Source organism: Leuresthes tenuis, unplaced genomic scaffold (genome assembly GCF_036924035.1).
Source record: "Leuresthes tenuis unplaced genomic scaffold, fLeuTen1.0.hap1 SCAF_81, whole genome shotgun sequence".
Classification (NCBI taxonomy): domain Eukaryota; kingdom Metazoa; phylum Chordata; class Actinopteri; order Atheriniformes; family Atherinopsidae; genus Leuresthes; species Leuresthes tenuis.
In genome coordinates this window covers 105,924-110,980 of record NW_027325435.1, presented here as the reverse complement: position 1 = coordinate 110,980, position 5,057 = coordinate 105,924, and the positions used below count along the sequence as shown (strand labels likewise).

The following is a 5,057-nucleotide window of genomic DNA, read 5'->3' as shown; positions in this document are numbered from 1 at the left end:
GTCGAGCTCCGGGTTTAGACGGGCTTCCTGCAGAATTCTATCTGACCTTTTGGGACCTTTTATCATCAGACATTTTAGATGTTTTTAAAGATTTTGAAAAACTCGACCGACTGCCTGACAGTTTTAGAATGGGAATAGTGACTCTACTTTATAAAAAAAATGATAAGACTGACCTAAAGAATTGGAGGCCCATCACACTTTTAAACTTTGACTGTAAACTTTTTAGCAAGGTTTTAGCGACACGGATGTCCTCTGTTTTAGAGGAGGTAATTCACCCAGACCAGGCTTGTGCAATCTCAGGGAGACAACTCACTGACAGCCTCGTACTGATTCGAGACATCATTGATTACGATAGAGAAAGAAACACCCGGCTTGTCATCTTAAATTTAGACTTTGAAAAAGCTTTTCATCAGGTCTCGCATCAATATCTCTTTCAGGTGTTGCAGCCATCGAATAGGACCCTGAAACTTCCATCCTGCACCGCTGTTTGCTTTTTCACAAGAGCAGAGAAGATCGCACCGTTCCCAGCGGCACTGCAGTACCGGGTCGATGCTTGGAGTGAACGGAGCCAGCTCCTTTTTCAACTCCTATTGCTAAAAATCCATTTAATATGTAGTCCTCGTATAGAGGACATATCAAATATTAAACTGATAAGAACAGATACCACACTTGATCTTAGCCAAAAGGCCGAGAAGCGATAACTGTCCACTGGTTCACGTCCGAGGGCCCTTCCTGGCACAATGCGCACTTGTAGCGGTGTTCTTTTTAGTGTCACTTTGCACCTCCGCACTGAGCACTCTTCAGACCTTTTAAATGGTATAACTTTGCACTCCTGCACGCTCCAGCAAGCACCATTCAAGCAACAACGTCAGCACAGTCGCAACAAGTAAGGCGACTCTACTCAGAGAAGTCACTCTGCACAGTAACAAGATTTCTTTTGCACAGACAGAAAGGGCTTCACCCGCAAAGGTAAAGCCTGCCAAAAATAGAAACATCTCACTAGTGCTGCTCTCCACAGAAGTCTTTAGTAAAAGGCGAAAGACTTGTACGTTATGAAGAGAAACCAGAGTACGATTATCCGTCACTGCAGGAGCAGGGCATCAGGCTAGTTGGCATAGCCACCTTCCCCATGGTGAGCTTTGCTTGGTAGAGACGTTTGCTCCCCCCCCTTGCTCCTCGGCTGACCAAGTAGGGACAATCGGGCCCTATTCGATGGCTGCCTTGTCTTTTACTCTGTGCAAAAGACAAGGCAGCAACAAAAACACCATGGGAACACCGTATTGAGGCTTTTTTCTGACCGCTCATTCGGTGTCGCGTTTCTTTCAAGCAATTCTCCCGGTTAGCCCGCACTCGGCTTGCTCCCAGAGCCGTGTTAAAGTCTACTTCGCATTCACACTCTCTTCTCAGCAGACTAAAAGAAACTTCCATCCTGCACCGCTGTTTGCTTTTTCACTAGAGCAGAGAAGAGCGCACCGTTCCCAGCGGCACTGCAGTACTGGGTCGATGTTTGGAGTGAACGGAGCAAGCTCCTTTTTCAACTCCTATTGCTAAAAATCCATTTAATATGTAGTCCTCGTATAGAGGACATATCAGAAATTAAACTGATAAGAACAGATATCACACTTGATCTGAGCTAAAAGACCGAGAAGCGATAAATGTCCACTGGTTCACGTCCGAGGGTCCTTCCTGGCACAATGCGCACTTGTAGCGGTGTTCTTTTTATGGCCATAGGTGGCCAGAGTGTCACTTTGCACCTCCGCCCACCCGCTGCACTGAGCACTCTTCAGCCCTTTCAAATGGTATAAATTTGCACTCCCGCACGCTCCAGCAAGCACCATTCAAGCAACAACTTTGCACTCCAGCTTCGAACATCGGCACAGTCGCAACAAGTAAGGCGACTCTACTCAGAGAAGTCACTCTGCACAGTAACAAGATTTCTTTTGCACAGACAAAAAGGGCTTCACCCGCAAAGGTAAAGCCTGCCAAAAATAGAAACAACTCATTAGTGCTGCTCTCCACGGAAGTCTTTAGTAAAAGGCGAAAGACTTGTACGTTATGAAGAGAAACCAGAGTACGATTATCCGTCACTGCAGGAGCAGGGCATCAGGCTAGTTGGCATAGCCACCTTCCCCATGGTGAGCTTTGCTTGGTGGAGACGCTTGCTCCCCCCCCTTGCTCCTCGGCTGACCAAGTAGGAACAATCGGGCCCTATTCGATGGCTGCCTTGTCTTTTACTCTGTGCAAAAGACAAGGCAGCAACAAAAACACCATGGGAACACCGTATTGAGGCTTTTTTCTGACCGCTCATTCGGTGTCGCGTTTCTTTCAAGCAATTCTCCCGGTTAGCCCGCACTCGGATTGCTCCCAGAGCCGTGTTAAAGTCTACTTCGTATTCACTCTCTTTTCTCAGCAGACTCTTGGGATTTTATCTATAAAATGAATTCCTTCACTCAAACTATGTTAAAACTGCTTTGCGAGACCTGATGAAAAGCTTTTTCAAAGTCTAAATTTAAGATGACAAGCCGGGTGTTTCTTTCTCTATCGTAATCAATGATGTCTCGAATCAGTACGAGGCTGTCAGTGAGTTGTCTCCCTGAGATTGCACAAGCCTGGTCTGGGTGAATTACCTCCTCTAAAACAGAGGACATCCGTGTCGCTAAAACCTTGCTAAAAAGTTTACAGTCAAAGTTTAAAAGTGTGATGGGCCTCCAATTCTTTAGGTCAGTCTTATCATTTTTTTTATAAAGTAGAATCACTATTCCCACTCTAAAACTGTCAGGCAGTCGGTCGAGTTTTTCAAAATCTTTAAAAACATCTAAAATGTCTGATGATAAAAGGTCCCAAAAGGTCAGATAGAATTCTGCAGGAAGCCCGTCTAAACCCGGAGCTCGACTTCTCTTAAAACCTGTTAGGCATTTTTTTTAACTCTAAAGCAGTAAAATCCTGTGTCAAGTGTGCATTCTCTTTTACGGTTTTGTCAACGAATTTTAAAATTTCTGCCGATGTTTCCAAGTGCACTGGTTTCTCTTTGTACATGTTACTATAAAAGGTATGTACAGTTTCAATCATCTCTTGTGTGGATTTTGTTCAAAACCCATCTTCTCTTTTTAGATTTTGAATACACTCCTTTTTATTTATAACTTTCTTAAAAAAGTACCATGTGCATTTTTCACCTTCCTCAATTTCCTGCTCCCTGCTTCTTACAAAAATTCCTTTACTCTTTATTTCTGCTAAAACTGACATTTCCTTTTTGACATCTTTGATTTCTTCATTAAAGTTTATGCCACACTGATTTAGTTTAAAGTAGCGCTGTAAGCGTTTCTGTTGTCCCATCATACATCTATTCTCTTTCCTTTTTTTACGTTTACCTTGCTGTTTAAAAAAAGTCTGGGTCGTTTCCTTCACCATTTCCCACCATTGTGCATGTGTTTCGTAGAGGTCTTGAAGGGTCTGCCACTCTTTATAACATTCCCTGTACTGACTGACTATGATTTCATCCTCCAACAGGGAACAGTTGAGTTTCCACAGACCACGTCCTACCGTCACACCAGAAGGGGGTGAAAGGGTGCAGGAGAGCATAAGGTGGTTTGAAAAGAAAACAGGGGTTAATCTAACATCAGTGGGTGGGCAATCTCTAGTAAAGAAATAATCGATGCGAGAGGCTCTGGTGCCATCATGACTAAACCAGGTGAAGCCCTCCTCTCTGGGATGCATGGTTTTAAAACAGTCAGTAAGCTTAAAATCCCTGCATATGCCCTGAAGTAAAATCGAAGTCTTATCCACTTTAAAATCTCCCCCTGCTCTTTTTCTATCTTTCCTGCTCAAGATACAGTTAAAATCCTGCTACAACTAAAGGTACTTGCCCTAGCATGTAAAGCTGTATATCTTCTAAAAGGTCATACCTGTCATTTTTCCATTGAAACCATAAATATTTAAGAGGTTAAAGTCTTGCCCCATAAAATTCAAGTGTGCTAAAAGTGCCCGTCCGTCTCTCACCACTGTGCTACCTTTCACCAGAACATGCGGATTTTTAATTAGAATGGCCACACCATCATATTTATTTTGATTTGAACCACTCCATATCGATAAATGGGGCCACATTTCCTCCCATTGTCTATGGTTTTTTAAAAAAGGTAGTCCACATTCCTGTATTAAAAACACATCTGATTTTATGGAGTCTAAGAAGGATAAAATACTCTGGGCTCTTGTCTTTGATTTCACACTTCTCACATTTAGTGTTGAGAAGGTGAGAACCATTAAAAGGATAAAGGAAAGTAGGTATGTCATTTTCGTTTTTCTAAGTTATCAAAACAAATTACACACTCAGGTTATTTCTTGGGAAACTAGCTCTTCCTTCATTTCTTTAGGTGAAAAGTGAGTAGGGTGATCTATATTTCCTTTTCGGACTCTCGGTGTTACCCGTTTGGGAGTAATTATGGCTGGACATTCACACCTACTTGCAGCCGAACACCACCTCTCCCGCTTTTGATGATGTATGGACCGGCATTCTTACCTTTTCTAACACATTTTCCAGCAATTATGGTCGGACATTCACACCTACTCACAGCCGAACAACTCCGCTACCGCAATTTCATGGTGTATAGTCAGGCATTCTCACCCTTTCTCATCAGCTTTTTGCAAATTATGATCTGACATTCACACCTACTTGCAGTCGAACAGCTCTGCTCCCGCTTTTGATTATGTTTGGTTAGATATTCGAAACTTTTCTTAACTGCTTTTTACAAACTTTGGTTGGACGTTCACACCTTCTTGCAGCCGAGCACCTCCGCTTCTGCTTTTGATAGTGTATATTTGGGCATACAAACCTTTTCTTACCCGCTTTTTACAAACCATGGTCGGGCTTTCACACCATCTCTTAGCTGAACAACTCCGCTCTCTCTTTTGATTGTGTACAGTCGGGTATTTTAACCTTTTCTTATCCGCTTTTTACAAACTATGGTCGGACATTCACACCTTACAGCGGAACACCTCCTCTCTCTCTTTTGATGGTGTATGTTTGGACATTGGAACCTTTTCTTACCCGCCTTTTACAAACT

The 5,057-nt window shown here is 43.0% G+C and overlaps 4 non-coding genes across 4 annotated transcripts; all 4 read right to left on the bottom strand.

Moving 5' to 3' along the window:
• Window positions 1-508: 508 nt before the first annotated feature.
• On the bottom strand, window positions 509-699 carry LOC140286275 (U2 spliceosomal RNA). The gene has a single exon (XR_011911124.1). It is a non-coding gene; the product is annotated as a U2 spliceosomal RNA (small nuclear RNA).
• Window positions 700-958: 259 nt separating this feature from the next.
• LOC140286279 (U5 spliceosomal RNA) lies at window positions 959-1,072 on the bottom strand. The gene has a single exon (XR_011911127.1). It is a non-coding gene; the product is annotated as a U5 spliceosomal RNA (small nuclear RNA).
• A 390-nt stretch (window positions 1,073-1,462) lies between these two features.
• LOC140286277 (U2 spliceosomal RNA) lies at window positions 1,463-1,653 on the bottom strand. Its single transcript, XR_011911125.1, has one exon. It is a non-coding gene; the product is annotated as a U2 spliceosomal RNA (small nuclear RNA).
• Window positions 1,654-1,961: 308 nt separating this feature from the next.
• Window positions 1,962-2,075, bottom strand: LOC140286278 (U5 spliceosomal RNA). Its single transcript, XR_011911126.1, has one exon. It is a non-coding gene; the product is annotated as a U5 spliceosomal RNA (small nuclear RNA).
• Window positions 2,076-5,057: the final 2,982 nt, after the last annotated feature.